The sequence below is a fragment of the Canis lupus genome, chromosome 9, assembly GCF_048164855.1.
Source record: "Canis lupus baileyi chromosome 9, mCanLup2.hap1, whole genome shotgun sequence".
NCBI classification, from domain to species: Eukaryota; Metazoa; Chordata; class Mammalia; order Carnivora; family Canidae; genus Canis; species Canis lupus.
Genome location: NC_132846.1, coordinates 52,287,431 through 52,302,761, shown reverse-complemented (window position 1 = coordinate 52,302,761; position 15,331 = coordinate 52,287,431).

Below are 15,331 nucleotides of genomic sequence, written 5' to 3'. Positions count from 1 at the left end.
GCTTTCTTTCCTCACCAGGATTTCCTAGATGCTTGAAGTTCACGTCTAACATCCAAGGCCCAACATGAAGAACCTCACAGTCTCCAACATCCTTCTTCCTGGTCCCCCTGTCAGATGCTACATTGGGGGCCAGATGAGTCACAGAGCTTACCCAGCGTGGGGAATTGTGTTCCAGTCTCTCCCCCATCCTGGAGTGGCCGAGCTGAGACTGTTCTTCACCCCACGCTGCCTCCTCACCACCACTGCCATCTGCACCCTCCTTCTCAAGGATCACCATCTGCTTTCCTGATACCACTCAGCCGCCCCCAGCACTTTGCTCAGTTTCCTAACCCACTGCTTGAGCCACTCTCCCTGTAACTTGTGATTTCCCTTTCCATGGTCCATCCACTCCATCTTCCCCTCCCCAGCTCACAATATCAAGAGTTTTCATGTTTGTAATCTCCTGCTTTCTTGCTTACTCCCATGCCAAGCCCCTGCTAACCTAGAAATTCCACTGGAGCCCACTGCTGGGGCTAAGACTTTGCTGTTTACTATGCATGTCTGCTGAATAAACAAATGAGGCTCATTCTTTCTGTCCCTTCTCTATCCCAGGCTGGCCTCTCATTTCCTGAAAGATTACTTAAGCCCACTTGCTCCTCTTCCTACAAGTATACTCCCTTCCTACAAAGCAAACAAGGGCTGGATACACAGTAGTTGTTAGATAAATGCAGAGTGATAGTACTAGATCACAACAAAATATTCCTAAAGATGACTGTTGCTCCTTCTTTCACTAGAAAGTTCTGTGCTATAGGAGGGCAGTGATCACATTCATATAATCATACTTAACACTTGAAAGGTCTTAATAAATATGTGATAAATGACTAAAAGAAAGTTTGGACACTTAGGCAGCCCACAATGATTTCCACTTGTCTGTCATCTATCCTGTGCCAGAATTTCATATAATTATTTCACTTAATACTTGAAAGAATTTTGTAAGGTCAGGAAAGGAAGTTCAGGGAAAGAATTCAGATCTAGGGCTTTCTGGTTTCCATGCCTGTGCACATCCATTTTCCTCTCTGTACCCTCAAAAGTATCCATCAACAGAGTCTAACCCCAGGTCCTGCATCCTCTAATTTCTTTCAATAGAGATTAGTTTCAGTTCTTTACTTCCCTCCTGTCCTTTCTAATCAGTGGTTATCCTCTCTGACACGCCCCCCCCCCTCATGTTCTACATCTCCAGCCCCTTGAGAAGCCCTTCCCATTCTTTACTCCCCATTGGATGTATGCAAAGGCAGACAAGAGCAAATAGAAGTTTTGCACGAAAGGCTCTTCTGGAAGTAAATCAGAATCCTCTGTGAGGGTAACTGTGAGAAACAGATTTCAGTAATTAATGCCCTATGCACACTGGTGGTGAAAATAGACTTTAGGCAATTGTTGACTAAGAAAATCGCAAAATATGAAAATCTGGCATGTAACTACGGGGACCAGGAAATCAACCTCTTCCCCCACCAAATGCTCTAATGCATCTGCTTCCAAACTCCAAATTAACTGGTTCAAGTCTTCTCTCCACAGCCTCTGGTAAATGAATAAGTGTGTACTATCAATGCCAAAATCTGGAAAGAAAATTATCTCAAAGTTTAGAAAATCAACTAATCATGTCTAAACCACCTTTGAAGAACTCAAACATTCTAAGAGCTTCACATTCTTGGTTTTTAAATGTTAACTGTCTTAATTTGCCCTTCCATGCCCCATCACCTTTTCTCCAATTTATCTTCTAATTTATGTAACAAGTGTGTATCACATTAAAAACTGATGATCCCACCCCTTTTCTGTGTTGCTGATCAGACTCTGAGGACCACATTCTGAGGATAGGCAAGATCTCTACAGTAGGCATCTGGGGGAAAGAAACAACCCAAGATGCCTCTTTTACTTCAAGGAAAAGAGATGACAAACTCATGAGTCACTCACTCTCCTAAACCATACCTCACTCTCCTAACCTCCCATCTTCCTTTTTGTCAATCTTCAATGTGAGCAAACATGCAGAACAACTCTGGTGAAAGGGTGAGACATACTAGTCTCACAAATACAGCTACCAAGACACCTGTTTACTCTGGTTCCCAAGAACCGGTTGCCCTTGCTGATTGGAAGTGGTCCCTCTTCCAGCTCTTTTTATAAGGTATATGCTGACTTCTCCATTTCATACTTGCTCTTACAAATCTCTCTGGATTCAGAGGACTTTATTAGATCTCTTCCTCTTTCTCTGGATTTTCCTACAAAAGTCTACCAAACTATTCTTGGGCATGGATTCATTACTGATCATATCACATTCCAAGTAGAGGGAATGCAGCATAAACAAGACAAACAAATCTTCTGTTCTCACATACCTTTTAGATTAAGAGGAATGATGAATAGAAAACCATAGAACACATAAATAAGGAGATATTTTCAAAATAGTGATGCATACAATGAACAAAACAAAGCCATAGGATGTGATAAAAAGTGGTTAGAGGAGGAAGTGCCATTTTAGACTGGATAGGCAGGGAATGTTTCTCTGAATTTAGACTGATAAGGAGCCCATCACGAATGAATTTTTTATAGGATAGGACAAATGTTACTTGGTAAAATTTCAGCTAAAAGATAAATAAAATTTCAGAAATGCCATTAAGGTGTGTCGTTCTTAGAAGTCAATCCATAAAATGATGAGGGAGGCATTTGTTATATGTATGAAGGACATGAGAAGAGAAGAGAATCAAGCCATCAAAATACTTCACTTTACCTCAAGGAACATGTAACCACTTCCCAGGAAGTTGTAATCTTCATCTTTTTATAGGATAGTGATTAAAAGAATTGACTCTGGAAGCAGACTACCTGGCATCAAATCACAGCTCTACTATTTACTAGCTGCATAACCTTTTGTGAGTTGTATGAGGCAACCTTTTTGTGCCTCGTTTTTCTGACCTGTAAAATAGCTATAATACTACCTACCTCAAAAGCTTGTCATGAGAATTAAACAATTTAATATATGTAAATTGATCATAGCAAATCACAAAATATAATATGTGCTGTATAAGTATTCCCATCATATTGTCAAGTGCATACCTTTATGAACACACACACACACACACACACACATATCAGCATTAGGCATTCTCCCAGCCCACTCCTCAGGACAAACAGTGTAGAGACCCTTATGCAAATTGAGGCATCTAAATCCCAGCAGGCAGCAGATTCAACCCGAAGCTTGAAGAGACTTTTTTTAAAGTCAGGGATGGAGACTCAGTCCATGTAAAAATATAGACTTCTGCTTCCTTTAGAACCCTCTCAAGCCTCATAATGTTCCTCTACTGTAACACTTACATTCAGCTTATTGAAGTCACAAAAGATACCCCAACATTCTCAGGACTTTTTCCAAATCTCTTGGCTACAACCACTACCTGAAGTTCTGAGTTGTTATACACCAGATATTTAGTACTTGTCAAGGCAAAAAAGCAGCTTTCCTGAAGTCACAGTTTATCTGACTCCTGTGTGTGCTGTAAGTACACCCAAGATTCAGCACTTACCACACTGCCTAGCATATTAAAGGTGCTCAACAAATGTTTGTAGAATATATGAATTACAGCTCTTTTATTATGCTTGTATTTCAGGTGGACAACAATACACTCCTTGTAATTAGCATAAGCTTATATTTTCCCCTCTCACCACCAGGTAGGAAACGAAACAAATTAAGCATTTTATAAAACAATCAGTTGGCATCAAAGAATAGAAGCAAATGTGAAAGCAGTCATTATCTTTTAGGGTGGAGGGGACAGCCATCCAGCAAGCCCTCAACAGCTTGCTACTCTGGTTTCATCTCAACCCTCCTATGGGGCAATGATGATCTTTAGAGCTGTTTGCAGACAATTTCCACTCAAATTCCCTATAGAAGTATATTGCTTCCAGCACCACAGAGAGCTCCCAACAACAGCCGTCTTCTAGGAGCGCTCGGCTTTCTCAGCACCACGGAGAGCTCCCTCGCGGCGTAGCAGGTGCGCAGGACCTTTCATGATCTGTGAAAAGTCCACTAGGAATTGCGGACCAATGATCCCCAGTGAAACCACCTCCACTGCAGTTCAAATATCAGAACAAGGCAAAAGGTGATCCTGGTAAAAAGCTCCCCAGAGTCCAAGGAATATCCAAAGAATCTGCTATCCTGTAGTAGGGACAGAGAGAGTAGGTCTGAAGCCAGCTGACTGATTGCAGCTACTTCTGTGCCAGATCGGCATTTTTATTTCCTTTTCTTTCCCCCCCTAAAAGTTAAATACCCAAGGTGAATTCAAAAACCGCAGTCCAAACTGTGATCAGATCAACGTGGCTGCACCAGACAAAACTGATCTTATCTGAATGGTGACTTTATCCACTTTGGAGAGCAGAACTCATTACAATAATAAGGAGCGACAGAAATGGGAGGAAGAGCAATCACAGCAGAGCCAGGAAAGAATTCACTTTACTATCATTTTGGAGGATTAATTCTAAGCTTCCCTCCTATAAATGTCATTTTTCACTTCAGCAGGAGGTCCGGGGTCTGAAATTATTCTAGCCGACTTGCAGAACGCATCACTTTGCACCTGATTTGCAATCCATTTCTGCTTCCTCCTACCAAGCTCAATGATATTTGTTTAATGGTCACCTGGCCCTCTGCATGCTCCACTGTGCTGGTGCAGAAAGGTGTACACACACTGGAGGTCAGGGGGTAGGATATATGTGTTCGAAGGTCTGAGTATATGTAGGTGAGGAAAATAATGTGTGAGCTTACAAGCACAAAAGAAGTGTCCACACTCACAAACAGGGTTGTATGGTTGCAAGGGGAAGTGAAGAGGGAAGAAAAAATGTGTTGAAGCAGCTGTGTGTGTTTTGAAATGTATTATTTCTAGATCTGGTCCCCTTTCTAGGTCCCTCATCTACTAGCCAATTTAAATGGGACGATTATATAATTACCTGGATCCTCCTCATTGGAGATACTAAGTGTTTTCAGCCTCATCTCAGCAGCCCCCTAAATGCCAGCCACACTGGATTAATTGCCTTTCCTCAGACTTGCTACACACTTTTTTACACCTCTAAGCTTTTACTCATGCTGTTCCCTTATCCCAAAATTCCCTCCTGACTCTTTCTTCCTCTCCATCTCCCCACCCAATTAAAATTGTATTCACGCTTTAAGGCTTAGGCTAAAGGCCAGATCCTCCATGACACTGTCCCTAAATATCCTCCATAGTAATTCACTTCTCTTTGTTCCACAACAGGCTATTTTTAATTCACATGAGTTACTTGTTTGCATGTTTCTCTCTCCCTCTAGATTATAAACTCCTTGAAAGTAACAGTCTTTTTAATCTTTGTATTCTTAGCAACACACTGCATCATTCCTTAGTCATCATAGATACATTTTAAAATACATTATTGAGTAAATGAATAAAATTTAATAATACAAAGCACAAAGCCAGAATATTTTCTTCTATTACATTTTGCCTAAAATCTTGTGCTATCAATAACTTGGAAATGGCCAAGTCGTTCCAGGTGCTGATTTTCTTCCACCAGTTTAACAACTGGGAGGGAAAAAGTCATCTCTGGAGTCCCTGGCTAGGGTTAGATCCACCATCCCCAGAAATAAATAGAACAGAGCCTTTGACTTAAGATCAGAGCACATCTCACTGACTCTTATGTGTGCCACTAGTGACATTTCTTCAACTGGTGGTCGGATTCTAGACACTACCTATGGCCTCACGGTGCTTAAAATTCCCATTATCTGAACTTGACTTATAGCCTTTCGAGATTTATGGTATCTCTGATTCCTAGCTTTCCCTCCAAAACTCATGTTCTTGCCTAACAGCTCTTTACTATCTCACTGAACATCAGATTCTGCATCTTTCAAAGCACTTTTTGTACCTGGTACCAATGCAGCATCCCAGAATATGAGTGTGGATGAGAACATGACCAGACCCTACAGCATGTGTGTATAAAGTCATTTGCACTCAGTATCACCCTATGTTCCATTATACAAATATCAGTGCACATTTCCATTAGGAACAAAGCACTCTTCACAGGAACAATGATAAACTCAATGCCAGAAAAATGCCTCCATTGTCTTCTTCATAATTTTTCCATCTAAGAGCAATTGTCAGTCCCCAGTAACATCTATATCCTCAACATCCACCACTCTTAGGAAAAGAGAGTGAAGGCTGCTGAATCTCAGTTGGAGCCTGCCTCTTCACCTAACATCCTCTGGAAAAGACTGGGGCTAGGATCGATTCTCCAGTTTCCCAGCTGTCCCATTCCATGCATCTTCCATAACTGGCTTCTTTGTATCCCACCCCACTTCTTGCTCAGTTCCTTTCAAGAAATCTGAACCTTCATGGATGGGTTATGACATTCCCAGCTTGCACGGCCCACTAGAGTCTGTGTCCTTTGATTTTCATGTATTTGCTTCCTGAGTCTTGAGCTGTAAGTGGCCTTTTCTTCTGAGATAGTCCAAGAATTTTACTTTTCCTGCCACCCACATTCCCTGATAAGAAGAGGGGTAATGCAGGACACTTAAGAAGAAAGAGATGAGAAAAGCAGCACCATGCTGTAGTGGAGGTGACAGTCTCACATCTGAATGATCACTGAGTTTCATCATAATCACTTTGAGAACCTGGTGGCTAACTTTCACTGCTCTGGAATCACTTCTCATTTTTTGGCTATTTCTTTTTTTTTAAGATTGATTGATTGATTGATTGATTGATTGATTTATGATAGACATAGAGAGTGAGAGAGAGGCAGAGACACAGGAGGAGGGAGAAGCAGGCTCCATGCCGGGAGCCCAACGCGGGACTGATCCCGGGACTCCAGGACCGCGCCCTGGGCCAAAGGCAGGCACTAAACCACTGAGCCACCCAGGGATCCCCGATTTTTTGGCTATTTCTTCCAGAATCAAAGGAGTTAGAGAAAAAGCCAACATGTAAAAGAAGCAGCATTATATTGAATTTGAACTTATTTCTATCTCTTCAAGCTCTGGGACTTACAGATCCTGAACCTGTTTCCCCATCTGTAAAATGGAGATCATACTTAACCCAGGACTACAATGACTAAATCAAATGGCCTAAGTGATAGTGCCTAGGACAATGCCAGGCACATAAAACAACCAGTTTGTTCCTATGCCCTGTGGGGCAAGCCTCTAGGACTTCCATGGTTAGTGTGGACTTGTGGCAGGTGGGGGCAGCAGAGGGCCACTGGGGCAGAGAAAAAGAAGAGTAGAAAGCCCTGAATCCTTGGTTTCAGGACAAAGGTTCCAAGAGTAAGCATCTCCAGGCAGGCCATGTCCTCCAAAAGGAAATACAGAAGTTGGAGCAAGCAGGCACACAGAGGTAAGTGGGTTGTGAGAGTCATGAGGTCAAGATGTCAGGAATTCATGAGAGAACTGGCACCGCAGAGCCAGCCATGCCAGCTGGGGAGCCTGGGGGTGCCACATAGAGAGGCCCACAACCAGCCATTACAGAGACTTCTTCCTTCAGTGGCTTTAAGCCACTACACCGTGAGAAAGAAGTTTTCCTCAGCCTCAACACAGGCAGCCCACATCAGCAAAACTATTTTGTTGGGCAAAGGTTTTTTGTTTGTTTGTTTGTTTGTTTGTTTAATATATAACTCACATCCTTAGCCCAAGTAAAAGATTTAAGAGTTTCTCCTAGCCAGATAATGTCCCCGCCTTGAGGCACTTACTAAAAAGTCCATCCTTGCAGCTTCCATGTCTCATTCTCCAGCTACAAAAATAACTCTCAAATGGGCTGCCTAAGGGCCTCAGGGTAGGTGTCAAACACCTCGGAAATCACGGAGGCACCTGAATCTGAGTTTTGTCATATGTACAAAGAGGGGACTGTATTGGGCCTTTGATTATTTTGAAAACTGCCAAGGGTCAAAAGCTGGAAGCCTCAGCTTTCCTTCATTCTCCTTATGCTAAGTGGCAGCTCCACAATGAGTGACCTTTTTTAGTGATGATGTCACTTTACTGCTGGGGACCCCAAGTGGGGTATCAGAGTAGTTCAACTGTCCCTAACAATGGCTCCTGGGGCTTGGCAGCATTCAGACCTTGAAGATGTGTATACCACACGTGGGTCTTGCCCCCCTAAGGCCACTCCTGGCTGCATATTAGAATCACTTGGGAAGATTTTAGGCCTCCATCACCAGGAAATTTTATTTTATTAGTCTGGATTAGGGTGAATAAAAATAATGATTAAAATACATACTTACTAGTAAGGAAAGAGCGCAATCAGACAGATGCTGGCAGTACACCCTCTCTGTATCTATACCATGAGTATCAGCCTCAGCCATGGGGCCTAGTCATCAGTGTGTTTTAAAAAACAGCCCCCATGATTCTGATGTACAGCCAGAATAGAGAACCATTGAGGCTAAGGTTAATTCTGCCTCTAGTAAATGTCCAGTAACTGAAGACCCTTCTGTGAATGACAGCAACTCATGAATGAACAGACCTAAGGCATTCTCTGCTCTTAGAAAGCAAGATGAGGTTGTGATCACATGGTTTTGAGGGCAGGACAATGTCACCTTCCCGTTCTCACAGTGCCTGGCACATAGTAGAGCATCAACAACATCTGATGCATGAATGAAGATCACTAGCCCTTCATGGGCTTCTGTCAGGATGCAAAATGGCATTCATAACTCCATGAAGAACGGATATAAACAGTGTGCACATGCTTCTAACCCATTTATAAAGCTGGTTTTATTTTTATTGAATGAAGTGAAGTGGGTTTTGTTCATTTTCCACATCTAGTATATTCAGGGCAATCACTAAGTAGTTTGGGAGAAAGTGGGGATTTCTCATCTTTGTGTAACTACTCCACCCAGATTCCTCTCCTGGATCCAGGAAAGCCTTCTTTGTGGGTGAATTTCTAGCAGCACCAGCCAAAATCTATGGTCTTGTCTCCAGAAATTCTGGTGGACGATTCAGCTCTTTCTCAGTCCCCTGATATGTTCCTGGGCTTGCTGTCCCAGCCTGAACCATGTTGGCACCTTGTCCTCACTTCTCTTGCCACATTCCCTGAGCCCCCTGCAGCACTGACCCACTTCTGCTGTCTGCACCATGGTGTAGGTCTCTGGCTGAATTAGGGAAAAAAAGAAAAAAAATACAGCTATTTGGAATCTTAATGAGACCAAGCTCATTTCATTATGTTGTCATTTCATATTTCACCACCTTGACAGGGAAGGCACAGGAGACCCCAGAGGGCCTTTCTGCTTTGCACACAGGGTGGAGAGGCAGGAGGGAGGAGGGAAGTGGCTAACAGGAGACATGCCCTCTCCGTCAGCCTCCCTGCTCACACTAAAACCAAAGTAGAAGAGGACAAGTCCTTTCCTTTGAGATCAACCATGACAGTCAGATTCAGGAGGCTGATGAAGGGCCTTTCTCCAAGTTAAAGACAGGCTCAGATCAAAACAGGACAGGAAGGGAGGATCCCCCTTCCCCCAGTGCCAAGCTCTCACGTGTTCTCAAATACAAACAGAGCTGGCCTCGGGGCATTGTAGAAATTGCTATTATAAATTCAGATGGTACACCAGGGGGTGCCTCATTTTCTATTATTGTGGTTGGTCTCGTGAGCCACTCCAGCAATAGGATCTCAAAAGTGCAAGTGCTACCCCCAGGGGCACCGTTGGAAACACATTATTTTAAAGCACCGCAATAAAGCATGAACTCAAACAACTTCATTGAAATAAAGACTAATATGGAACATGTGTTTTTCAGCCTCCTCCCACCCACACCCCCCACAACCCATACCTTTTTCCCCCACAGAAATACCTAGTAGTTTACTGCCCTGCCTACAGTTCAGTGTTTGATAAGGTAGGTATAGCACATGAACTCAGGTGACTCTCAGGAGAAGAGAACATAGAAAGGCCAGGCAGTGTTAGATATAATTTGAAGAAGCAGAGAGGCCACTTCCTTGAGATTCCGTACCTGTTAGCAGTGATAGGAGGCCTGGAAAGGAATCCAGGTTCAGCCACTAACTAGAGGAATCAACCTGAGCACATCATTTAACCTCTCAGAATCTCAATTATGTTTTTTATAAAAGAAAGCTAAATGTACTTTCTATTTTTCCTGCTTCCCAGGGTTACAGTGGGGATGGAACCAGGTAAGGTAGATTGAATGAAACATCATGAAAACTAAAACTTCCCATCCCAACCTAAGGTACATCTGCCCTTCTGCAGGGTGTGGTCCAGTGGAAAGGGCCTCAGGTTTCTCTCTCTGGCCACTGAGCCATAGGAAAGCAAGTGAGGCCCACCCCAACCAAGGCAACCACTTCGTCTCAGCTCAGCAGAGCTGGGACCTTGTGGAAAAAAAGGAGGGGCCGATACTATGCAGGGCAGCCAGGGCTTAGAGAGGACCTTACCAACTAGGACACTCTAGGCTTTTTCTATATAAGCCCAGGAGATGGAGGCATTACAAAAGTGGACCAGTGAAAAAGAAAACCAACAAGGTTTCTACCGACAAGGGTTTCGAAGAAGAGATATGTTCCAAGAAGAGAGAAATAAGTAATGAAAACAATCTTGCTGAAATTCATAAACTTCCCCTCCATCAGAGAGCACTGAGCTCTTATAGTCTCTCATCTCCATGGAGGGTGAGGGTAAGAGACCATCGTCCCTCTGTAAACAGATGGGGCACAGAAAGTTTATTCAAGTCAGGAGGTAAAACAATGGCTAGAATTCACAGATCCTGACCTCAGAGCCTGAAACCAGGGAAGGGCTGAAATCCAGACAGATTGGGCCAATTTAAGATAAAATAAGCAGATTATAGGCTGTAGCATGGCTTCCACAGTAGATTCAGTAGGTATCTGTGACTGATTAGAGCAAGCCAGTGCTTCCAGGTTTCGGCAGCAGATCTGGTGATGTGAGGAACCAGTGGTTCCATCTGAGGTACAGATGAGACTGCAGGTATCCAGAGAAAGAATAAGGGTCAGGGAGCATCAAGAAGTTTTGGGGACAAAGCTCAAAGGGGACAAAGGAACCACTAATAAAAAGCCTGTTCTGGGGGATCCCTGGGTAGCTCAGTGGTTTCGCGCCTGCCTTTGGCCCAGGGTGCGATCCTAGGATCGAGTCCCACGTCGGGCTCCGGCATGGAGCCTGCTTCTCCCTCTGCCTGTGTCTCTGCCTCTGTGTGTGTGTGTGTGTGTGTGTGTGTGTGTGTGTCTATCATAAATAAATAAAAGTAAATCTTAAAAAAAAAAAAGTCTGTTCTGTGAGATGCTGAATTCCCCATCATGGCAGTGTTCAAGCAGCATCTGAGTAAAGAAGATTTCTACATCAAGGGAGTAAATATTCCATATGAAAACTTAAGATCCCATGATTTCATTGGCTTTCTCCTCCTTCTACCCAAACTACCTTCACACATACACTATTAACTCCAACTAACCATGTCACCAAGTTAGTAAGAGAAACTGGTTGGGTAACAAAGGCAAAGTATACAAGTCCACTAAAATGTAAGGTCATGTTCTCTCAAAAAAAAGCTCTGTAATCTGCCATGGTTCAAAAGGAGAAGTGAAGACTGTTTTGTTTCTCTCAGTTATAACCAGCGGAGTGTTACTGCAGTGTTCTTATGCCCTCACACGGGAACAAGATATACTCCCAGGTCAGCATCTCAAACAGAGAATGAATACTGGTCAGTTCAAGCTCACATGGTAATTCTACCCCCCTTTGCTAATAACTGTTTTTTAAAAGGGCATTGATGCCATTCTGACCAATGAGACCTGATTGGAAAGTCTTGGCTTCTGTGAAATTTTTCTCTCTCCAGAATAAGCAGGGGGCTGTTTGCCTGTGACATCATCTTGAGACCGTAAGGGCGACTTAACCTAACAGGATCAGCCAAGACACAAAGGATGGCAGAATGGAAAGAGAGAAAGAATTTGGAGACACATTTGAGCCACAGAATTAACTAACCCTGGAACACCTGAATTCCTTGTTCTTGGAAATCACATATTTTCCTTATTATTAAAATCACTTTTGAGTCTTCCATTACTTGCAATTATAAAAGCATTCCAATTGATAGACACACCATATTGCTTTCACCTCTAGGGCCTTCACATATGCTTTCTTCCTGCCATCTGGGCCCTTTTTCTTCTCTAGCCTTCCTCCACCTGGAACCTTACTCATCATTCAAGTTTTACATAGGTATCACTTGCTCTAGGAAGCCATCCCTGACCCTCACCCATCATCAGCTCCCCCTGCATTCTAAACTTCCCTCCTCACAGCACTTACCTTGCTGTTCCGCCCTGTCATTCACCAGGTTGTAAGTTCAACGAAAATCAAGACAGTGGACATATCTATTTACTGCTCTATCTCAAGTCTAACACCTAATAGGCACTCAAACTTGTTATTCATTCCACAGATAACAGGAATAGTTAACACTTATTAAGCACTTTACATGAACCAAGTTCTATTCTAAGCACTTTAACACTCACATGAACAAATGAAGTGAATGAAGCTCATCATTCTTCAAGTGAGAAAGCAATCACAGGTTCAATCATTTACCCAGGGTCACATCGCTGGAGACTGGCTAACCCAGGATGTTAGCCTAGGTGGTCTCTCTCCTCTACACAATACAAAATCATTGCTGGGCACCTACTATATGTAAAGCATGGTTCTAGATGCTAGAGATATAATAAGACAAAGTTCTTGCCTTTGCAGAGCTTATGTTTTAATGGGAAGAAACAAATAATAAGTAACAAATACATAAATGTAATAGTTGAATGAATGAGAGGAGACATATATGATGTAAAGCAAAGCAATGTGAAATACACACTGGTGTTGAAATCCCAATACCTAGTTTTAAACCCACCTCCTCATTTATCAATGGCATAGCCTTGTCACTTACTAACTCCCTCTGAACCTCAATTCCATTGTCATGCAAAAATGGATTAATGTGGGAATAAAATGTGAATGTAAAATGGCCTTTCACCCTATCTGCCATATAACAGGAGTTTAATAACTGTTAGTCAAATCTAGATTCCCATGAGATATGGATCCTATGAAACCAAAGGAGTCCTAGAACTGAAGAACTGGTTAAAAGAGCATCAAAAATCTGATAAATTACCCTTTCCTAAATTAGCTATCTTCTGGGCCTAGAAGGATTCCAGAGCCAAGTCAGGTCCTGACACCCATTTTCTCTAAGTTATCATCTGCATCTTCTATTTTTTTTTTTTTTAATTTATTTTTTTTATTGATGTTCAATTTACTAACATACAGAATAACCCCCAGTGCCCGTCACCCATTCACTCCCACCCCCCGCCCTCCTCCCCTTCTACCACCCCTAGTTCGTTTCCCAGAGTTAGCAGTCTTTACGTTCTGTCTCCCTTTCTGATATTTCCCACATATTTCTTCTCCCTTCTCTTATATTCCCTTTGACTATTATTTATATTCCCCAAATGAATGAGAACATATAATGTTTGTCCTTCTCCGACTGACTTACTTCACTCAGCATAATACCCTCCAGTTCCATCCACGTTGAAGCAAATGGTGGGTATTTGTCATTTCTAATAGCTGAGTAATATTCCATTGTATACATAAACCACATCTTCTTTATCCATTCCTCTTTCGTTGGACACCGAGGATCCTTCCACAGTTTGGCTATCGTGGCCATTGCTGCTATAAACATCGGGGTGCAGGTGTCCCGGCGTTTCATTGCATTTGTATCTTTGGGGTAAATCCCCAACAGTGCAATTGCTGGGTCGTAGGGCAGGTATATTTTTAACTGTTTGAGGAACCTCCACACAGTTTTCCAGAGTGGCTGCACCAGTTCACATTCCTACCAACAGTGTATGAGGGTTCCCTTTTCTCCGCATCCTCTCCAACATTTGTTGTTTCCTGCCTTGTTAATTTTCCCCATTCTCACTGGTGTGAGGTGGTATCTCATTGTGGTTTTGATTTGTATTTCCCTGATGGCAAGTGATGCAGAGCATTTTCTCATGTGCATGTGGCCATGTCTAGGTCTTCCTCTGTGAGATTTCTGTTCATGTCTTTTGCCCATTTCATGATTGGATTGTTTGTTTCTTTGGTGTTGAGTTTAATAAGTTCTTTATAGATCTTGGAAACTAGCCCTTTATCTGATATGTCATTGGCAAATATCTTCTCCCATTCTGTAGGTTGTCTTTTAGTTTTGTTGACTGTATCCTTTGCTGTGCAAAAGCTTCTTATCTTGATGAAGTCCCAATAGTTCATTTTTGCTTTTGTTTCTTTTGCCTTCGTGGATGTATCTTGCAAGAAGTTACTATGGCCGAGTTCAAAAAGGGTGTTGCCTGTGTTCTTCTCTAGGATTTTGATGGAATCTTGTCTCACATTTAGATCTTTCATCCATTTTGAGTTTATCTTTGTGTATGGTGCAAGAGAGTGGTCTAGTTTCATTCTTCTGCATGTGGATGTCCAATTTTCCCAGCACCATTTATTGAAGAGACTGTCTTTCTTCCAATGGATAGTCTTTCCTCCTTTATCGAATATTAGTTGCCCATAAAGTTCAGGGTCCATTTCTGGATTCTCTATTCTGTTCCACTGATCTATGTGTCTGTTTTTGTGCCAGTACCACACTGTCTTGATGACCACAGCTTTGTAGTACAACCTGAAATCTGGCATTGTGATGCCCCCAGATATGGTTTTCTTTTTTAAAATTCCCCTGGCTATTCGGGGTCTTTTCTGATTCCACACAAATCTTAAAATAATTTGTTCTAACTCTCTGAAGAAAGTCCATGGTATTTTGATAGGGATTGCATTAAATGTGTATATTGCCCTGGGTAACATTGACATTTTCACTATATTAATTCTGCCAATCCATGAGCATGGAATATTTTTCCATCTCTTTGTGTCTTCCTCAATTTCTTTCAGAAGTGTTCTATAGTTTTGAGGGTATAGATCCTTTACATCTTTGGTTAGGTTTATTCCTAGGTATCTTATGCTTTTGGGTGCAATTGTAAATGGGATTGACTCCTTAATTTCTCTTTCTTCAGTCTCATTGTTAGTGTATAGAAATGCCACTGACTTCTGGGCATTGATTTTGTATCCTGCCACGCTACCAAATTGCTGTATGAGTTCTAGCAATCTTGGGGTGGAGACTTTTGGGTTTTCTATGTAGAGTATCATGTCATCGGCGAAGAGGGAGAGTTTGACTTCTTCTTTGCCAATTTGAATGCCTTTAATGTCTTTTTGTTGTCTGATTGCTGAGGCTAGGACTTCCAGTACTATGTTGAACAGCAGTGGTGAGAGTGGACATCCCTGTCTTGTTCCTGATCTTAGGGGAAAGGCTCCCAGTGCTTCCCCATTGAGAATATTTGCTGTGGGCTTTTCATAGATGGCTTTTAAG